A 22,482-nucleotide genomic window follows, 5' to 3' on the forward strand; every position below is an offset into this window, starting at 1 on the left:
AAGGTAAATTTGGAGAAGGTAGATACTATAAAGAATTTTGAAAATGCATTGACAAAACTAGCGGGCATAGAGAAGTTTAGATGGTGTTCAGAGTCTATGGGCTTTTCAACCTATAGTGATTAGTTCTTGTTATCTTCTTATTGCTCTTACAAGGTGTTTGACAAGTGGGATAATGTTAGGAATAAGGTGTTTCAACCTTGGATAGTTCCTATTCTTATTGTTTTTTTTTTTAATGTATAGTTTTCAAATAATGTAATTAAGTGTGAGTGTACATGTCTAGTTGGCATGTTGATGTGTCACTCCACTTGCATGTGTCAGCATCTTGAATTGTGTGTAAGGAAATCATGACTAAAATGGTTATGACAGATTCCTATGATGTGTAAGAGCTATCTTTGGAATATTTAATTTTTTTTGAGGAGATCATGAATAAAACAATTATGATGAATTCCTATGACACGTAAGAGCTATGTTGGGAAGATGCCCTAAAAATGGAAAGCACATTATATAAGAACTTTGAGGGTTGTAGATAGTAGAGGGAGTGTGTGAGTAGTGTATTGTTGGCTACTATTAGATAAGTCTTCCATATCCTAAAAGAGCTTGTACTGCAAGTGTGTTATAACCTTTGAGTTCAAAATAATACATTGTGCAGGTTTTGGAGGGGTGGGGTTGGTTTACCGAAAGGTTTTTCCCCACTAGCATATATTTATGTTTATGTATTTTATTTCTTCATTTTTTTTTTGTATTCATGGTTGACTACAATATTATTGTTTACATAATATTGAATCTATAATTGTAAGGATTTTAAAAGAATTTGCACAATACATTCCTTAAGAGATTAGTGTAGGAAGCTATTTCCGCACCTGAGTTTCCTTACACTATAAAAATTTAGAACTCTTTCATCAACATCATATGTAGAATTAATGCTTGAGTTGCACAATTTGTAGTGTCGTGGAGGAACTAACTTTGGTTGTATAGTAGGAAGACTCTTTATTACTACAAGCTATGACTATAATGCTTTGATCAATATGGTATGTTATTTTTTCTGGATAAGGGTAAAAGATTAGTGTCCAATTTTTTTATGGGGATGTTTTTGTTTTTCTTATTATTATATATCTTAATAGTTTTTTGCATAACTAGAGATGCTAGAATTCAAGGTAGTATTACTGCAGAAAGGAGTGATGAACACTTTGAATTGTATCAGGGGAACAATGGTGGTATTTACAAAGAAAATGTTGTTGTAATTAGTTTGAAGCTATATAAAAGTTTTCAATCCCAATCAGTTAGAGAAGGGGAGAGAGAGAGAGAGAGAGAGAGAGAGGGAGAGAGAGAGAGAGAGAGAGAGAGAGAGGAAGCTAAAGTTGAGGTTGAGATTGAGTATGTAGTTGTGGTTGTTGTTGATTGTGTTCCTCACAAAGTAGGACCTTCTTCTCCCTTGCCTCCCATTAAACATGATAAAGTAGATGTCAATTGTGATCTCTTTTTCAATTCACTCAACCAGCTCCATTTTGCTATGGGCTCCAAATATCAGTAAGCTTTGTATTGTTTTTCATTTTCATTTTTCATAGTTTACTCTATTGGGACTAAAAATTGCATGGTCAACTTTGAGTGCCATTGAGAAAATAAGCCCTTTAAATGTTTTTTAATGCATTTGTACCCAATTGTACTTTTAAGCCTCATGAGGTGTTTAATATTTCTATCACCTTTCATTTAATGCATCCATGTGTTTCATGAAGTTAATTTGTCATTCTGAGCGATTTCATGAAGTCTCATTTTGAGCATTTGTCAAATCTGCATTTGTGCTTAAGTGTCAAACAACAATAGGAGGTTGTGTTTCTAAGTGAATATCTCACACCCAGTCATGTTTCAAGAATCACCACCTTGGGAGTGTATAGTGTCCATATCTAAGAGCCTATGTTTCAGATTTTGAGTCATTTTGAGTCTATTTGACTAGGCTTTGAATCCCTCAAAGTTGGTTATTTACTGATGACATGTTGATATGAATTATTCTAAATTCTGCGAGGCCCTATTTGATGAGTTATAACTTTTAAGAAGTTGACCCAAATGAGAAAATTCCTATTGTGGTACATTTTAAAGGTTAGAGACATGTTATGTCTCAATTTTGAGCTTATGAAAAATCCGTTTGATCAGTTTTCAAACGTGATTCCAAATAAAAAATTTATCTTTTTATTGGTGTCAACATTTGTAAATTGATCGGAACCCCTATTTGTGATGTTATAACTTGAGATTTGTGATAGATGAGATCAAATGGATTGTACCACTATGTTGTACTCCAAAAATAATTTGAGTGTGCCAATTTTCAAATCTTGATGAATCCATCTGCACACTTTTCCAAGTCAATTCCATTCACAAAAATCACTTTTCTGTCATTCTTTCAATCTGCAAATTCTGAGTAGCTCACTTTGACCGCTCACCATTTGTGTCATGTTATTTGTCATGATACCAAATTCTAGATCCATACTCTCCTTTTGATATTGAACCAATGCCCCAATTTTTGTTCTCCCAAGTGCCCATTTGCCCAATTTTCAAAGCCAAATCCAAAGGCAATTTATTATTTTTGGACGTGTTTTCTTGCAGGCAGTTCTGAGAGGTCAACTTTGATAGTCAATATCTTTTGACTAAGAATTTTTCATGAGATGAAATTCAACGAGGTGCGATTATGTAGAACAAAGAATCAGTGCCCTAGTTTTTAGAGCTTGGTCAGGTGTTTGGATCAATTTTTAAGGTTGATCAAAGGACCCTTTGGCATTAAATAGGCAATCTGTAAGAATGTGATAAAATGAGTTTTTAATGACAGATCATTGGTCAAAAGTGTTTCAAACCAACACCAACTGACTTATGAGTCATTTTTGTAGTTCAATTGTTCAAAAATGATTTTTTTTTTACCCAAACCCACTTTAGGGCTTGACTAATCCTGCCAAATTGATAAGATGCTGGGATTTGGGGTGTTCAAAAGATGTGACAATGTTTCAAGCTTATCTTAATAGATTATTATAGAAATTAAAATGAGGGATGGAAATATATTCTCAATGGTATATGGTTCATTTTAGTGAGGACGACAATGAAGTATTTCTATTGCAATTGAATTCAATGAATATGAGCTAGCTCGAAGAAAGGTGTCAAACTTCATCAATGCATCTAGCTTTGAGGAAATTGTATTTACTTGTAATGTAACAAAGGCAATCAATATTGGTTGCATATTCATGGGATCTTACAAATATGGAGGAGCTATTCTATAATTTGGGAATTTAAATCAAGAGGAAGTCCCCGATCTAGAACAATTAAAGAAACTTATATGCAAGAAGACAAAGCTTGTGGTCATACATCACATCTCTAATACTCTTGGATGTATTTATCCTATTCAAGAAATCATTCAAAGGACACATAACTATGAGGTGAAGGTATTTGTTGATGCTTTCCAGAGTGTACCACACATGGAAGTTGATGTAAAAAAGCTAGGAGTAGACTTCCTTGTTGCATCTTCACATAAGATATGTGTACATGGATCATTCTACATATGTAGAACCTCCTTCTAGGCTTGAGGCTAGTACTCCTACAATTGGTGAGGCTATAGGATTTTGGATGGCAATAGAATATTTGTCAGGCATTGGAATGCAGAGGATTCATGAGTATGAGGTTGAGCTAGAAAATTATCTTTATCAGAGTCTATCAAGTATAAAAAAGTGAGGATTTATGGGCTTGCACTGAACACAGTTAGTGAATGAGTTGCACTTGTTCTTTTATGATGGAAAATGTACATCCAATTGATATTGCAACCTTTCTTGATCAACAGTATGGAGTTTTAATTTACTTTGGACACCATTTTACTCAGCCTCTTCACCACTACTTTGGAATCAATCCAAGTTGTCAAGAAAGCCTTTATTTTTATAATATAAAAGAAGAACCCATGCTTTCAAAAGAGTAGGGGATAGCATGATGGTAGGCATCGGGAGCGAGTCAAAGAAAGCCACCAAGCGGCAGGAGACAGCGGAGCACTAGATTGTTATGAAAAATGTTCTTCCCTTAGAAAATTTATATTCTTCTTTTATATTAAATCTAACCAGCATTAGAGTTGCACATTATATAACCACACATGGAAGAGGTAGAGTAACATGCAATGATAGCAGTTGGTTAAGAAAAAAGAGTTACAAGTAAAAAAAAGGGGCCTCCACGCCATTGAAAGGAGAAGGCAACCTATGTCAAAGGGCAGCACTAGTCAAAAGAAGTTCATAGCAAATGAGAAGTCCCCACTCCATGCCATAAAAAGAGTAATCCATAGCAAACAAGGAACAGAAGTCATTTTAAAAAACCACCGTAGCAAAATGAAGACCCAGCGCCAAACATGAAGAAGCTCATGCATGAACAAGGGAGTCAAAGTTGAATTGGAGAAGACCTTGCACAAGGAAAAAGAAACCCACGTATGAGTGAAAAAGAGGAATTCCAAAATAAAATAGGGTAGTCTTAGTGCTTAAACAATGGAAGACAAGAGGAAGCTCATGCAATAATTATGCAATAAGAGAAGACAAAGCTTAAAAAGAACAAGCTGCCCATGCATAGAGAAAAAAAAACATCCACAAATAAAAGAGTTATTTATTGAATTTAAATTTGAATTTATTGGAAATGCAATCAAAGCTAGAAAGAAAATGCTATGCAATGGAAAATGCATGGACATAGCATATCAAATTGGAAATGTAAAGGTCATGCACAATCAATGGAGGAGGTAGAGTGGTTTTCTTCAACTCAGTCACAAAGGCGTTAAGGTAGCCTCATTGTATGACAGAAAAGATAAAAGGTTGTCACAATTTGAAGAATCATATATTGAAGAACACACACCAAATCAAGAAGAAAAGTGTAGGGATGAGTGGAAAACCATAAAATTGTTTTATCCCACATTCACAAATTTGGTGGGTTTTAATACTTTTAAATACATGAGCACTCAACAAAGACATTGTCTTGAACACTATGGGCTTTTGGAAGCCACATGCATGTGTGTGGCCAATTTGAACATGAAGACAGTCAGAGGTGACTGAGAGAAAATTTTAGACAAATCAATGCATGCGATGATGTGGTGGGAAGCACTCAGATCGTGCCACATGTCATGATTGTGTGATGGGTGCTTGCTCATAAAAGCAAGATGCTCGACGATTAGATAATGTGGGATTGTGAGAAGATGCCATGTGGCAGTGGATCCCAATTGGCAATGTGGTCGAGCCATAGGTTTAGATCAAGGTGGATGCACCAGATTGCAACACATGTTGCAACCCAACAGTCTACACAATTTTGCAAGATGAAGATGCAGGGCCATTAACAAATGCGGAAATGTAGGTGACTACCACATGTTAGTGGGGCCTTCTCAAGTGATGACAAAGAAAGTGCTAGATAAGCAATGATATGGTGACTTGGCAGGCCAATCAGAGGCTACCACATGGCAAAAAGGTCAGTCAAACCTAGGTTGACCCCAAATTTGAAGGGGGTGGGTAAAAAATAAAATGATTTTAAAGTTGTCATTTAAAAATATTTTCTCAAATGGGTAGACATGCATGTTCAGATTGTTTTTTAAATTCAAAGTGCCTTTTTCGAAAGTTTTAAATTTAGATAATTTTAAATTTTTGAAAATTTAAAATTAAAGTTGCAGACCTGAGTTTTTAGCAGAGGGGTACATTTTTCAAGCTAATATTTTAGAGGTCTTTGAGAGGCTAAAATAGCGATATTATATATCATCAGAATTGTAAGAAGACAAACTTTTTGATTATGGAGTTCATTTTTGCATAGGAATTCACTAGTTTGAGTTATAGCCAAAAACATAAAATTTGGGGCCTTCTCAATGGAACTAGTAAAAATTGAAAATCTAGTTAGAAGATTGGTAAAACATAGTAAGAATGTAGTAGGGGTCAATTCTTCAACTCAGTCACAAAGGCGTCAAGGTAGCCTCATTGTATGATAGAAAAGATAAAAGGTTGTCGCAATTTGAAGAATCATATATTGAAGAACACACACCAAATCAAGAAGAAAAGTGTAGGGATGAGTGGAAAACCATAAAATTGTTTTATCCCACATTCACAAATTTGGTGGGTTTTAATACTTTTAAATACATGAGCACTCAACAAAGACATTGTCTTGAACACTATGGGCTTTTGGAAGCTGCATGCATGTGTGTGGCCAATTTGAACATGAAGATAGTCAGAGGTGACTGAGAGAAAATTTTAGACAAACCAATGCATGCGATGATGTGGTGGGAAGAACTCAGATCGTGCCACATGTCATGATTGTGTGATGGGTGCTTGCTCATAAAAGCAAGATGCTCGACGATTAGATAATGTGGGATTGCGAGAAGATGCCATGTGGTAGTGGATCCCAGTTGGCAATGTGGTGGAGCCACAGGTTTAGATCAAGGTGGATGCACCAGATTGCAACACATGTTGCAATCCAACAGTCTACACAATTTTGCAAGATGAAGATGCAAGGCCATTAACAAATGCGAAAATGTAGGTGACTACCACATGTTAGTGGGGCCTGCTCAAGTGATGACAAAGAAAGTGTTGGATAAGCAATGATATGGTGACTTGGCAAGCCAATCAAAGGCTACCACATGGCAAAAAGGTCAGTCAAACCTAGGTTGACCCCAAATTTGAAGGGGGTGGGTAAAAAATAAAATGATTTTAAAGTTGTCATTTAAAAATATTTTCTCAAATGGGTAGACATGCATGTTCAGATTCTTTTTTAAATTCAAAGCACCTTTTTCTAAAGTTTTAAATTTAGATAATTTTAAATTTTTGAAAATTTAAAATTAAAGTTGCAGACCTGAGTTTTTAGCAGAGGGGTACATTTTTCAAACTAATATTTTAGAGGTCTTTGAGAGGCTAACATAGCAATATTATATATCATTAGAATTGTAAGAAGACAAACTTTTTGATTATGGAGTTCATTTTTGCATAGGAATTCACTAGTTTGAGTTATAGCCAGAAACATAAAATTTGGGGCCTTCTCAATGGAACTGGTAAAAATTGAAAATCTAGTTAGAAGATTGGTAAAACATAGTAAGAATGCAGTAGGGGTCAATTCTTCAACTCAGTCACAAAGGCGTCAAGGTAGCCTCATTGTATGACAGAAAAGATAAAAGGTTGTCGCAATTTGAAGAATCATATATTGAAGAACACACACCAAATCAAGAAGAAAAGTGTAGGGATGAGTGGAAAACCATAAAATTGTTTTATCCCACATTCACGAATTTGGTGGGTTTTAATACTTTTAAATACATGACCACTCAACAAAGACATTGTCTTGAACACTATGGGCTTTTGGAAGCCGCATGCATGTGTGTGGCCAATTTGAACATGAAGATAGTCAGAGGTGATTGAGAGAAAATTTTAGACAAACCAATGCATGCAATGATGTGGTGGGAAGCACTCAGATCGTGCCACACGTCATGATTGTGTGATGGGTGCTTGCTCATAAAAGAAAGATGCTCGACGATTAGATAATGTGGGATTGCGAGAAGATGCCATGTGGCAGTGGATCCCAGTTGGCAATGTGGTGGAGCCACAGGTTTAGATCAAGGTGGATGCACCAGATTGCAACACATGTTGCAATCCAACAGTCTACACAATTTTCCAAGATGAAGATGCAGGGCCATTAACAAATGCGGAAATGTAGGTGACTACCACATGTTAGTGGGGCCTGCTCAAGTGATGACAAATAAAGTGTTGGATAAGCAATGATATGGTGACTTGGCAGGCTAATCAGAGGCTACCACATGGCAAAAAGGTCAGTCAAACCTAGGTTGACCCCAAATTTGAAGGGGGTGGGTAAAAAATAAAATGATTTTAAAGTTGTCATTTAAAAATATTTTCTCAAATGGTAGACATGCATGTTCAGATTCTTTTTTAAATTCAAAGTGCCTTTTTCTAAAGTTTTAAATTTAGATAATTTTAAATTTTTGAAAATTTAAAATTAAAGTTGCAGACCTGAGTTTTTAGCAGAGGGGTACATTTTTCAAACTAATATTTTAGAGGTCTTTGAGAGGCTAACATAGCGATATTATATATCATCAGAATTGTAAGAAGAAAAACTTTTTGATTATGGAGTTCATTTTTGCATAGGAATTCACTAGTTTGAGTTATAGCCAAAAACATAAAATTTGGGGCCTTCTCAATGGAACTGGTAAAAATTGAAAATCTAGTTAGAAGATTGGTAAAACATAGTAAGAATGCAGTAGGGGTCAATTTTGATCACTTATACTCAGTTTAAACCCAAATTTTACTAGCATCTCATAAGGTTTTCAGAATTTTGGCAAACAAAATGGTTTTCATCATTGAAAAGGGGATTTTCAAGTCAGTTATAGAATACTGATAAAAACCAAATTAGATCAAAGGGGAGACAGATTAGAGAGATTCTTTTCACTGCACAGGAGAGAATTTCAAGTGGACAGATGTCAAACACAAAACAGATTCGAGAATTCTTTCTCTCCTATATCATTATTTCTCTCTTTCATTGTAAGGGTTCCAATTTTTCACTATGAGACCATTGTTGGTTATAATTTTTAGTCTTTCTGTGAGACCACTTTGTGGATCCAGATTTGTGATTTCACCTTCATTCTTCAACATAATTCTCTTGTATGAATAGCATTAGGAAGGATAATATAGATAGTTCAGATCTATTAGGATTTTTTGTGTTTTCATTTCATGCATTTGATTGTATTATTTCAAAGAAATGAATACAAATGAGCAAGAATTTCATTAGTTTCATTCTAATTCTTGTCTCCTATCTTAGTAATCTTCAATGTTTTATGATCTTTGAACAAAGAACCTAGGTCGTAGTTGCAGTCCCTTAAGGCTTTATGTTGTTTCATTGTTTCTTATAACTTAAGGGATTATGTAAATGCTTCAGGGAAATCAATAGGGTTGCAAGTCTACTGATGGGGATATCATGTAAGAATGAGATCTAGATTGAAGATGGATGTCTATTTACAAGGTGAATAGATATATTGTATATCTGAATATATAAATGAGTATCAGGTATCCATATGTATGCATTTGATTCAAGGATTTGCCTAATGGATTAGGCACTGGTCAGCTACAAGATCATTAGTTCTTACTGCTGCATATTTGAGGTTTTGTTGAATCAACATCATTAATCAAACATTTTTTCCCTTTCTTGTTGAACCTAAATGTAATGCCCTCACTTAGCTTATGAGTGTCATAGATTTGCATTTAGCTACTGTAGATTTGTGTCATTGCATAAGTGTTAGGAGATATAAGGGCTTTTATCTACTTTGTTAGATTCACGAATATGTTTTTGCACTAGTACCATATCAATTGAATCTAAGGTGCACCCACCTAGCCTTATAGTTGGCTCGATGTCTGAAGTGATATGTTGAAGATGGGAGTTAGCTGCCCCTAAGTGTGTCATATTATCATTGGGGTAATTGGCAACCTACATTTCAAACACCAACAAAATAGTGACTCTATTGGGGAATATATTGAATCTGAGTGATAGAAAAACCTTGAGAATTTAAAAGGAGATTCAATACAGTAGGAGAAGTGTGTGACAAAATTGTAGCAATAAGGTAATTGGTGTTTTTTCCAATTTTCTTACTCAAATATCATGCACCCCAGTTATGCCTTATTCATTGAGAGTAGAAGTTTGATTGAATTGAATAATTTGTAATATCAAAGTCACTTAAAGTTTTGATAAGTTGTTGTCATAGTTCAGAATCAGTGTACAGTGTTTTCACATTGTCAAGAGTATGAAATTACCATGTTGCATAAAGTTTTCAAATACCTATTATAATTTCTAGACCAACTTGTTTTGTTTTGCAAGTTGGTAAATCTTTTCTCACTAAGTGAGTGGTGACTCAAAGTTATATCTTTACACTAGTGCTTCAAAATGTGAAGGTATTCTGAAGGATGCAACAGTCAAAATGCAGATTTGAAGAATGTATCTCGAGATCTTGAAAATAGGTGAAAGAATTAGATGAGATGCAATGCAAAGTTACTAAATCCAGATAAGATCTGAATCTATTGTTATTTGTAGCATTGAAGTAGTTGCAGGCATCTGTATTAAAAGGTATTCTCCACTTTCATATGATTTCATTTCCATGAAATTAAGTTTTACAAAAGATTCTCTATCAAATGGTTTTCAGCTTTAATTAGGAGAATGGTGTAACACATCTCAACATACTTTGTGAGAATTCGATTTAGCCAAAGTGTTTTATATTTTGAAGTATGTTTGAAGTTGAAATTGGTAGAAGCTATTTCTAGATCTGCTACAAGTTGTGAATGAAAGTATTTATTGGTGAATGAGTTTCAAATTTTTGAAGAATGTCAAATTTCCCTTCATCAAGTATGCAGTCAGTTAATGAGAATTATAGATCTATGAATATCAAAGGATATTTGTCATTTTGTTATGATGGCATACCTGGTTTCCCAAATAAGATCCTTGATGGAATCAGAGGGTATTTTCCAAAATTCAATAGGAACCAGTTTTAGTTAGCAAAGAAGCATGTCCAAGATTTTTCTAACTTGATGTATGAATTTGATGTGTGCCATGAAGATCTATGGATGAGGTTGTTTTTGCAGACTCTAAAAGGAGATGAAAGAGATTGGTTCTCATGCTTGCCTATAGCTTCAATTTCTTCATGGGATGAGTTAAGTTCATCCTCCATTGAACAATTTGATGGGTGGGTAGATGTAAAATTAATGTTGTATAAACTGATGGAAATTTAGATTGAACAAGATGAGTTGATCCCAAGATTTAATAGAAGATTTTCTAAAACATTAATGGATGTCCCTAAAAATTGTAAGCCCCATGATCAAATTTATTTAGTTATTTATTTGTACACATTGGGCTAGAAGATGGGTTTCTTATTGAGAAATAAACAACCACAAAGTCTATATCAGGCTTTTGAAATTGCAATGGATATTGAATGCAATCTAAAATATGGGGTTATAAGAAGGCGTACCCCTACTATTGTAAAAAATCTTGCTAAAATTTTAGAATTACAAACACGTGTGGATGAAGACCCTTTGTTGCAAAGAAGAGCTAATTCTTTCCTTGCTAAAAATAATGCATGTGTTTATAGTATTACAACAATAGATGATAAAATCATTGCACTTGATCAGTTACATACACAAGATATAAATTGAATTGTTTCTTCTCCTACTAATAATATGCCTCTTGTTGAAAATGTTGTAAATTATGAAAAGAAATGGTATTCATCTCAATATGAGGAGAAAGAAGTTAAGAGTTATGTGTCAAGTGACAATGGTGAAGTTGTTGATCCAGTGTATAATCAAGAGGAGTCATATGAAGCTGATGATGAGAGTTGTTACTCGAGTCAAGGAGAGGACAGTCATAGTGTATGTTCATCTTCATGTGAATCAAATGCAAGTTGGGAAGTAGAGAGCAATGACGGAAGTGAGTACTCTTATGTAAGTAAAGGTATGAGTATTATTTCTAAATCTAAAAGTAATGTTCCATTTCTGAGTTATACAATTCAGCATGAGTTTGAAATTTGTGAAGAAAATTTGTCTACACAATATGAAGATAAAAGGATTGTTTGTAAGGATCGATTGACTAGTTGTGTGGATAAATGTCATAAGGGTGCATTCAGTAATAATCAGTAGTACATGAGTGATCCTAAGATCAATGCATCAGCACCTATTGGTAAGATACATACTAATTTTTTTACAAGACATTTGAATCATCTTAATGGAGACAATGAAAGGAACTTTGATTCATATTATGCATGCTTTGTTAATGAAGTTAATGATGTGTCTTTGAATGATGATTCTGATTCTCCTTCTTCACATGATGGAAGTGTTCTTGACAATGGTGTAAGAAATGGTTTTAAAGTTTACACTAACACTTTGTATGATGAATATTCTAATGATGATCAACCTATATTTTGTCAAGATTTTCAACAATGGTCATTACATGGAGTTAGCAACCCCTTGTTCAAAGAAGATAGGGAACTTTCAAATTTTATTGAGGATGAGCTTAATGATGATACTTTATCCTACTACTATAAGAGGTTAGATGGGTCTTCTTTCGAGTGTGATGGTGAAAGTATTGATGAGATTGCATCTCATGATATGAATAACAAGGTGTTTGATGAGACGATTATTTAAAATTTGCCTACACCTTGCAAGGATTTTTATGATGAATATTTTAATATGACTAATTCATTTGCTGATTGTGAAGAATCATTGAAGGAATCCAGATTAGATTTGGACACTAATGAAATGTGTGAGTATAAATTTGATTGCTCATCTAAGTACTATATGGTTATGCACAAAGATATACAATGTGAAGGTATCTATGATCCTTTTCCTCAAATTGAGTATGAAGCCTTCATATTCAAAGTTGATAGCATGCATGAGTACTTAAATAAAGGAAATTTTTAGTTTCAGTCTGATATATTGGAGCATGTTGATTAGAACTTTCATAATGAGAAAGTATTTGAAAGCGAAGCTAGTTGTTATATGCATTATGAAAGTGAAGTTGTATATTCAGTTTTGCAGGTGTTGAGTTTCAAGATGTTAATCTAATTGGTGAGACTGATAGAGATAGCATTTCCAGCTTACCTCATGATGAAAGGAATGAGAATCAAGTTTTTAACAAAGGTAAAGGTTGTGAGAAAGTTCTGTGGCCCGAGGCCATTGTTTGTATATAATAGAGGTAGTTGTTTTTGCTTTCAATAAAGCTGTTCGAGAGGAAGTTTTTGTTGTTTTGTGAATGGTCTGCTTCCTCTAGAGATCTTAATCCTTACCATGCCTGCAAGGTACATGCACCCCCAGATAGAGCCACTATTGGGACTAAAAATTGCATGGTCAATTTTGAGCACCATTGAGAAAATCAAGCCCTTTAAATGCTTTTTAATGCATTTGTACCTGGCTATACTTTTGAGCCTCATGAGGTGTTTTATGTTTCTAGCACTTTTCATTTAATGGATCCATGTGTTTCATGAATTCAATTTGTCATTTTGAGCCATTTCATTAAGTCTCATTTTGAGCATTTGTCAAATCTGCATTTGTGCTTAAGTGTCAAACAGTGATAGGAGGCTGTGTTTGCAAGTGAATATGTCACACCCAGTTATGTTTCATGACTCATGTAGTGCCTCTCCCATTTTACTTATATAATTCATCCTAATGGATGCAACCTTGTTGATCTTTTGTTTTGATGGGTCATGATTGTGACCATGAGTGGTCTACATCATTGAGGTGATTGGATTTATGTTTCTATATCAGTTGCTTTGATTATGCTTTGACTATTTATGAGATTATGATTTGATTTATGGTTCATTGAGGTTTATGCCAGTGCTTACTAGGATTGATGTGGTATCATGAGGTTGTTCCATGATTACGCTAAGATGTGTGTAGAGATTGCACTGTGTACTATTACCATGCTACACTAGACTAGGTTCCTGTAGCAGTGGGTAGTCATGTTTATGACTATGTTTGCTTATGTGTTTTAAGTGCCTTTTTGTTGATTCTTTAAACAATCATTATTTAATGCTTAAGTAATTAGAAATAGATTGTTCAAGTTGGGTTATTTGTTTATGTGCTACAGACTTTTACCTTGTTATATTTTGATTTGAGAGATATTTGTTACTCATGTTATGATTGCATTTGAGATGACCTGAGGGTCAGATGTTATACCTTGATTTCAGTATCATAGATATTAGACTTCTATACTATTTAGTTAATCATATTGCATGATGATGCCATTTTGAGATGACGATGTGTTTTATGATGATATCTGGTTATCTGGTATTTGGACATACTTCTATTTATGTTAGGTGATGGATTTAATGCTATAGTTATTTACTTCATTCCTGCGTTGTTATGCTTTATGCAAATGTGAGTGATGTAAATAGATTATTTTAATATAATTAAATAAATGGTTAAATAAGGTGATTTAATGCATTTATTGCTTTGGCTATATTATTATTTGCAATTGCACTTGATTGTGTTGTTTAGTGTGTAGGATTTATATTGGCACATGGAGTTAGTGATTCAACCATTCATATTTTACCAATGTCATCCTTACATGGTCAATGTATCCTTAATTAAATATTTAATTTAAACTTTTCGGTGATTATTAAATCCGAACTCATTTTCATTATGTGATTTGACTAGTGAGCATGCTGTGCATTTAGAGGTTTGCATTGTTGCGAAAGTTATTAAGGAAATTTATGTGTTTTTGAGTTTTTAGGCTTTTTAATTGATTTATTTTAATTTCTGGCAGCTTTTCCATAGATGAATTCTTATTTATAGGAATAGCCTATTTTCATTTGGGTCGATTCGGGGTTTAACTAGGTTGGCTGGTTATTTTCCCTAATTGATTATTCACTCAAAAAGTGAATAAATATCCAAAAATGAATTTAATTCCTCATTTCTCACTTTTGAATTAAAAAGTTGGAGAGTAAAACCCAAAATCCTCTTCATGTGAATTTATTGTTCTGTCCGTTGAGGGAGCTATAGGCGTGGGATCATCGTGAGGTTAGGCTCGTTGGATCCAGCTCGGGGAAACCTTAGATTGCAGTGATTTTCAGCTACTTCTGCGAGCTATTTACTTTATGGTTCATATTCTCATTTTTCCCTTTTGGTTGTGAGGTAGGGCTTTCTCATTTTATTTTATTTTCTTTGTTTCTGCTTTTTTTTTTAATAGTCATTTGTTTGGAGGCTGAGAACTAGTGTTCCCCTCCATTTTTGTATGCTAGTTCTACCCAGTTGGGCGGGTACGAACATTTCCCTATTTTTCGAGATGAGGGCTTGGGATTTTGCACCGTTATGTTGGCCATTTTTGCATATGGTGTCTGATTCCATTTATTTTTAGATTTTTGGGGTTTTTGTGCCCAAAGGTCAAATGGGTTTTAATTTCAAAGTTTTTCAAATTTTGGAATTTTTACCTCATTTTGCATGCTACCCTATTTTCTTGGATTTTCTTGGCACAATGTGGGTCATGGACCTAGATGATCCATTTGGATATTAGTTACTTTTTTTGCATTGGGATGCATGTCACATCTGTACTCCCAACTTTGTGTTCAATTGAGTGTTTTTCATACCTATTGTTATGGTTTCTTTTGGACCTTTTCTTTTGTTTCATGGACACTAGGATTCATATAGAATCCATACTCTTGCATTCAGGCCGATGGAGTGAGTTCATGACTTTTGGTCTTATTACATCATTGGGATTCATATAGAATCCATACTCCTAGATTGAGGCCAGTAGAGTGATTTTATGATGTATGGTTTCATTGGCTTTGGGAGTTGTGCAAAATCTGTCCTTCTTGTGTTGCTTTCAGTTGGGTGTAATCTTTTGCATTGTGTTCTCATTATGTCCTTGTGTTTTGATCTTCATGATGGTGGTGTGCCACACATGAGTACATGCACATACATTTTTTGGGTGACTTGCGAGGGCTGATCTTCCGTGGTACTTCCAAAAGTTATGATCATTAGGGTCAGGATGGGAGTATGCATGCCCATGGGAACTTGTCATAGGATGAGCATGGGTAGGGTAGGGTAGCATAAGGAGGGGCTTCTATCTCATAGTTTGACAATCATGGCACCATGGGCTGGCAAAGGGATCTTTATATAAGTGATAACTAAATAAAATGTGTGATTGGTAATAAAAACTTAAGATAATAAAAATGTGGGGTGCTAGAGCCTTTCTGTTGAGGGATGTTGAATCTACGCAAGTTCGAGCTTGGGCCTTTTGCTGCCAAGTGACTCTCCATGATGTCAATCCCTACTTAGTATCCTTTTGAGTGTTTGACCAAGACCTGTACTCCTTGCATTGTCTTAAGTTCTTGGTTACAGCCATCATACTATCTGGCATGAGTGTTAGCCTTGGATGTTGTGCTTTATGTCTGTTTGTGGTTGGATTTGTATCTCCATCAGCACGGCGGGTGTGGACCTATGGGTTCCATGTGGTTGGGAGGCATAGCTACCTTCACCACTACTAGGGACTGGTGTGTAAAGATGGCCTTTTGTCCTAGTGCGACCATTGCTGAATGTTTTCACTTGGTACTTCGGGTTTCGGAGTATGCTTTCTTGTGATTTATGCTTTCATTGGAATGCTTGGATATCATGTTTAGATGATGTTAGTTTATTTTATGCATTCCCATATTATGATGTTTAGCATATGATTAGATGATGTGAATTTTTGTAGTAGCATATCTATTGCTTATTGATGTTTAGCATGTGATAGGTGATGTTATCTACTAGCATGTTAGATTCCTTATGCTTATATTGTTGCATTTTTTAGTAGTGATGTCCCTATTATGATAGTACCGATGATCTGATCAATGGCTTGGGATGTTACATGCAGAGGATGGCTAGGATCCATGATGGTCTTATGATGCTATTGATGGTTGGGAGGAACTACATACTAAATTTGGTTGTTTTGTTATTGTGATGTCATTTCTATACATTGCGATGTTTCTTTTGTTCATTGCAATGTTTATTTCAGTACGTTCTTTTCTATTGTAGTTTTAGATGGTAGATGTATCTCCTTCTTCATCTTGGCATCTTTTTGATTATGCACTTGAGTGTTCACACCTTGATCTATGTGGATCCAGTACTCCCCAGTGTGGAGGTTCTAAACTCAGCTTTTCTCTATTTTCTCCTTTTGTGTTTTCCTTAAGTTTTTTTTTGTTTCTATGGGCAGAATTTTATTAGTATGGTGTGACATAAAAATGTATCGCACGCCCATAGAAATTGTGTCATATGATTTTGGAAAGTATCACATGCCTCTTGAAGAAATGTCGTAAGATTCTAGAAAGTATCGCACCTCCTTTGAAGAAATGTCATACGATACCCTGAAAGTATTGCATGCCCTTGAGAAAAGTATCACTCAAACTCTAAAAGTGTTTCCCTCCTTCTTTATAAATGTTGCATGATACTTTTTAGTGTTGTATTAAAGTATCATACAGATTTTGTAGAAACCTACGCGGGCCAACAACGAGCACTTTTCGATTTGATCCAAACTTTTTGAGAGTTGTTTTGGATACCCTTTTCGGTGTTCTTCGACCCTATGTTTTTTCTTTTTGGTTTCAGGTTGTTTTCTTTCAAATCATTTTTGCATGTTTCTGTTGTAGTCCTTTAGGGTTTAAAATATATCATTTAAGTATAAGTTGAAGTATATTTAATTCCTTGTACTTAAGATATATTTTACTATATGTGAAAAATCTTTTGAGATAGGTTTCATACCTCTCGGAGATAAGATAAAGATTCTAAGAAATTTCAGGGCTTCAAAAATCTAGACTTAGCTAATTTTCAAGGCTTTAGGATTTCAAGCTTAGCCAAATTCCAGGATTCTACATTTTACCCTAGCTAGGTGTTTTGTTGATGTGTGGTCATTTCTTCGAGCCCTCATCATGTACGTGGTTGTTGTTGGCTTTATTTGTGTGTGTTAGTTTGGTAGTGGTGTTTGAAGATTCGTTGGTTGTTAGGATTGTCGTGAAGTCTTCCGTTGCAATCTTTGTGATCCCTGTATGATGTCTTGTGCATTCATACTTGTAAAAAAAAATTCTTAGCTTGTATTTCATCCTTGTTTCCAAGGATCTCCGGGTAGGGCATTACAACTCACCACTTTAGGAGTGTCTAGTGTCCATACTTGAGAGCCTATGTTTCATATTTTGAGTCTTTTTGAGTCTGTTTGACTAGGTTTTGAATCCCTCAAAGTTGGTTATTTATTGATGTCATGCTGATATGAATTATTTTGAATTTTGGGAAGCCCTGTTTGACGAGTTATAACTTTTGATAAGTTGACCCAAATGAGAAAATTCCTATTGTGTTACATTTTAGAGGTTAGAGACATGTTATATTTCAATTTTGAGCTTATGACAAATCTGTTTGATCAATTTTCAAATGTGATTCCAAATGCAATTTTTATCTTTTTACTGGTGAACATTTTTAGATTGATTAGAACCCCTATTCATGATGTTATAACTTGAGATCCATGATAGATGAGATCAAATGTATTGTACCACTATGTTGTACTCCAAAAATACTTAGAGTATGCCAATTTTCAAATCTTGATGAATTTGTCTGCATACTTTTCTAGGTCAATTTCATTTGCAAAAATTGCTTTTCTACCATTGTTTCAATTTGTAAATTCTGAGTAGCTCACTTTGACTGCTTTCCATTTGCATCCTATTATTCATCATGAGCCAAAATTATAGATCCATACTCTCCTTGTGACAATGAACCAATGCCCCAATTTTCGTTCTCCCAAGTGCCTGTTTGCCCAATTTTCAAAGCCAAATCTAAAGGCAATTTATTATTTTCTGACATGTTTTCTTGCAAGCAGTTCTGAGAGGTCAACTTTGATAATCAATATCATTTGACTAAGAATTCATCATGAGATGAGATTCGACAAGGTGCAAGTATGCAGAACAAAGAATTAGTGCCCTAGTTTTCAAAGCTTGGTCAGGTGTTTGGATCAGTTTTTAAGGTCAATCAAAGGACCCTCTGGCATTAAATAGGCAGTCTGCAAGAAAGTGATAAAATGAGTTTTTAATGATAGATCATTGGTCAAATTTTTCAAACCAACACCAAATGACTTATGAGTCAGTTTTGTAGTTCAGTTGTTTAAAAACAAAATTTTTTTTAGTCGGACCTGCTTTAGGGCCCAACTAATCCTATCAAATTAATAAGATGCTAGGATTTAAGGTGTTCAAAAGATGTGACAATGTTTCAAGCTTATCTTAATAGATTATTATAGAAAATCAAATGAGGGATGGAAATATATGCTTAATGATATATGGTTCATTTTAGTGAGGGTGGCGTTGAAGTATTTTTATTGCAATTGAATTCAGTGAATATGAGCTAGCTCGAAGAAAGGTGTTGAACTTCATCAATGCATCCAGCTCTAAGGATATTGTATTTACTTGTAATGCAAAAGAGGCAATCAATATTGGTTGCATATTCATGGGATCTTACAAATATGGTGGAGCTATTCAAAAGTTTGTGAATTTAAATCAAGAGGATGTCCCCGATCTAGAACAATTAAAGAAACTTATATGAAAGAAGACAAAGCTTATGGTCATACATCACATTTCTAATACTCATGGATGTATTAATCATATTCAAGAAATCATTCAAAGGACACAGAACTGTGAGGCAAAGATGCTTGTTGATGCTTGCCAAAGTGTGCCACACATGGAAGTTGATGTACAAAAGCTAGGAGTAGACTTCCTTGTTGCATCTTCACATAAGATATGTGTACATGGATCATTCTACATATGTAGAACCTCCTTCTAGGCTTGAGGCTAGCACTCCTACAATTGGTGAGGCTATTGGATTTGGGATGGCAATAGAATATTTGTTAGGCATTGGAATGTAGAGGATTCATGAGTATGAGCTTGAGCTAGCAAATTATTTTTATTAGAGTCTATCAAGTATAAATATGTGTGGATTTATGGGCTTGAACCAAACACAATTATTGAATGAGCTAAACTTGTTCATTTACTATGGAAAATGTACATCCAACTGATATTGCAACCTTTCTTGATCAATAGTATGGAGTTGCAGTTCGCTCTGGACACCATTGTTCTCAGCGTCTTCACCATTACTTTGGAATCAATCCAAGTTGTCTAGCAAGCCTTTATTTTTTTAATATAAGAGAACAACCCATGATTTCAAAAGAGTAGGGGACAACATGATGGTAGGTGTTGGTATCCAATCAAAGAAAGCCACCAAGTGGTAGCAGACAGGGGAGCACAAGATTGCCATGAAAAATGTTCTTCCCTTAGAAAATTTATGTTCTTCTTTTATATTGAATCTAACCAGTAGTAGAGTTGCACATTATATAACCACACATGGAAGAGGTAGAGTAACATGCAATGATAGTAGCCGGTTAAGAAAAAAGAGCTACAAGTGAAAAAAAGGGGCCTCCATGTCATTGAAAGGAGAAGGCAAGCTGCATCAAGGGCAGTGCTAGTTAAAAGAAGTTCATGGCTAATGAGAAGTCTTGGATCCATACCATAAAAAGAGTAATCCATGGCAAATAGGGAACATAAGTTTTTTTAAACAAACCACCATAGAAAAATGAAGACCCAGCACCAAACATGAAGAAGCTCACACATGAACAGGGGCGTCCAAGTCGAATTGTAGAAGACCCTACACAAGGAAAAAGGAACCCACGTACATAGTGAAAAAGAGGAATTCCACAATAAAACAGGGCAGTCTCAACACTTAAACAATGGTAGACAAGAGGAAGCTCACACAATAACTATGCAATAAGAGAAGACATAGCTTAAAAAGAACAATTCGCCCATGCATGGAGCAAAACAAACATCCACAAATAAAAGAGTTATTTATTGAATTTAAATTTTACTTTATTGGAAACGCTATCAAAGCTAGAAAGAAAATGTTGGGCAATGGAAAATGCATGGATAGAGCATATCAAATTGGAAATTTAAAGGCCATGTGCAATCAATGGAGGAGGCAAAGCGATTTTATTCAACTTAATCACGAAGGTGTCAAGGTAGCCTCATCGTATGATAGAAAAGATAAAAGGTTGTGGTAATTTGAAGAATCATATATTGAAGAACACATGCCAAATCAAGAAGAAAAGTGCAAGGATGAGTGGAAAACCATAAAAAAAATTTATCCCACATTCATGAATTTGGTGGGTTTTAATACTTTTAAATACACAAGCACCCAACAAAGACATTCTTTTGAAGACTATGGGCTTTTGGAAGCCGCATGCATGTGTGGGGCCAGTTTGAATGTGAAGATAATTAGAGGCAACTGAGAGAAAATTTTAGACAAACCAACGCATGTGATGATGTGGTAGGAAGCGCTCGAATCATGCCACATGACATGATCTTGTGATGGGCGCTTTCTCGCAAAAGCAAGATACTCAATAGTTAGATAATGTGGGATTTTGGGAAGATGCCGCGTGGTAGCAGGTTCCACTTGGTGATGAGGTGGAGCCACAAGTTCAGATCAAGGTAGATACACAAGATTGTGACACATGTCACGATCCAATGATCTCTGCAATTCTGCAAGATGAAGATGCATGGCCATTAACAAATGCAGGAATGTGGGTGACTGCTACGTGTCTACGAGGCCCACTCAAGTGATGACATGGTGATGATGAAGGAAGTGCTAGCTGAGCGATGATGTGGTGACTTGGCATGCCAATTAGAGGTTGCCACATGGAAAAAGGGTCGGTCAAACCTATGTTGACCCCAAATTTTAAGGGGGTGGGTAAAAAAATGATTTTAAAATTGTCATTTTAAAATATTTTCTCAAATGGGTGTACATGCACGTTCAGATTCTTTTTTAAATTCAAAGGGCCTTTTTCTAAATTTTTAACTTTAGACAATTTTAAATTTTTGAAAATTTAAAATTAAAGTTGCAGACCTGAGTTTTTAGCAAAGGGGGACATTTTTCAAACTAAGATTTTGGAGGTTTCTGAGAGGCTAACATAGTGATAGTATATATCGCCGAAATCGTGAGAAGATGAACTTTTTGATTATGGAGTTCATTTTTGCATAGGAATTCACTGGTTTAAGTTATAGCCATAAATGTAAAATTTGGGGCCTTCTCAGTGGAACTAGTAAAAATTGAAAATCTAGTTAGAAGATTGGTAAAACATAGTAAGAATGTAGTTGGGGTTGATTTTGATCACTTATTGTCAATTTAAACCCAAATTTTACTAACATCTCATGAGGTTTTCAAAATTTTGGCAAAAAGAATGGTTTTTCGTCATTGAAAAGGAGATTTTCAAGTCAGTTATAGAATACTGATGAAAACCAAATTAGATCAAAGGGGAGAGAGATTAGAGAGATTCTTTTCACTGCAAAGGAGGGAATTTCAATTGGACAGATGTCAAACAAAACAAATCCGAGAATTCTTTCTCTCCTATATCATTCTTTCTCTCTTTCAATGTAAGGGTTCTAGTTTTTTCACTGTGAGACCACTTTGTGGATCCAGATCTGTGATTCCACCTTTATTCTTTAGCATAATTCTCTTGTATGAACAACATTAGGAAGTGTAATACAAATAGTTCAGATCTATTTGGTTTGTCTATTTTTTCATTCCATGCATTTGATTGCATTGCTTCAAGGAAATGAATACAAATGAGCAAGAATTTCATTAGTTTCATTCTAATTCTCATCTCCCATCTTAGTAATCTTCAATTTTTTATGATCTTTGAATAAAGAACCTAGGTCGTAGTTGTAGTCCCTTAAGGTTGTATGTTGTTTAATTGTTTCTTATAACTCAAGGGGTTATGTAAATGCTTCAAGGAAATCAATAGGGTTGCAAGTTTACTAATGGGGATATCATGTAAGAATGAGATCTAGATTGAACATGGATGTCTATTTACAAGGTGAATAGATAGATTGTATATCTAAATATATAAATAACTATCAGGTATCCATATGTATGCATTTGATTCAGGGATTTGCCTAATGGATTAGACACTGGTCAGCTACAGGATCATTAG

The 22,482-nt window shown here is 34.9% G+C and overlaps 2 pseudogenes; both read left to right on the forward strand.

The window, feature by feature from the left end:
* The window catches only part of LOC149576191 (cysteine desulfurase 1, chloroplastic pseudogene), an 88,983-nt pseudogene extending 85,040 nt beyond the window's left edge, over positions 1–3,943 (forward strand).
* Positions 3,944–7,498: 3,555 nt separating this feature from the next.
* LOC149576192 (cysteine desulfurase 1, chloroplastic pseudogene) lies at positions 7,499–19,675 on the forward strand (annotated as a pseudogene).
* Positions 19,676–22,482: the final 2,807 nt, after the last annotated feature.

The sequence above is a fragment of the Cupressus sempervirens genome, chromosome 1 (assembly GCF_028749045.1).
Source record: "Cupressus sempervirens isolate cs-2001-9-10 chromosome 1, ASM2874904v1, whole genome shotgun sequence".
Taxonomy (NCBI): Eukaryota; Viridiplantae; Streptophyta; class Pinopsida; order Cupressales; family Cupressaceae; genus Cupressus; species Cupressus sempervirens.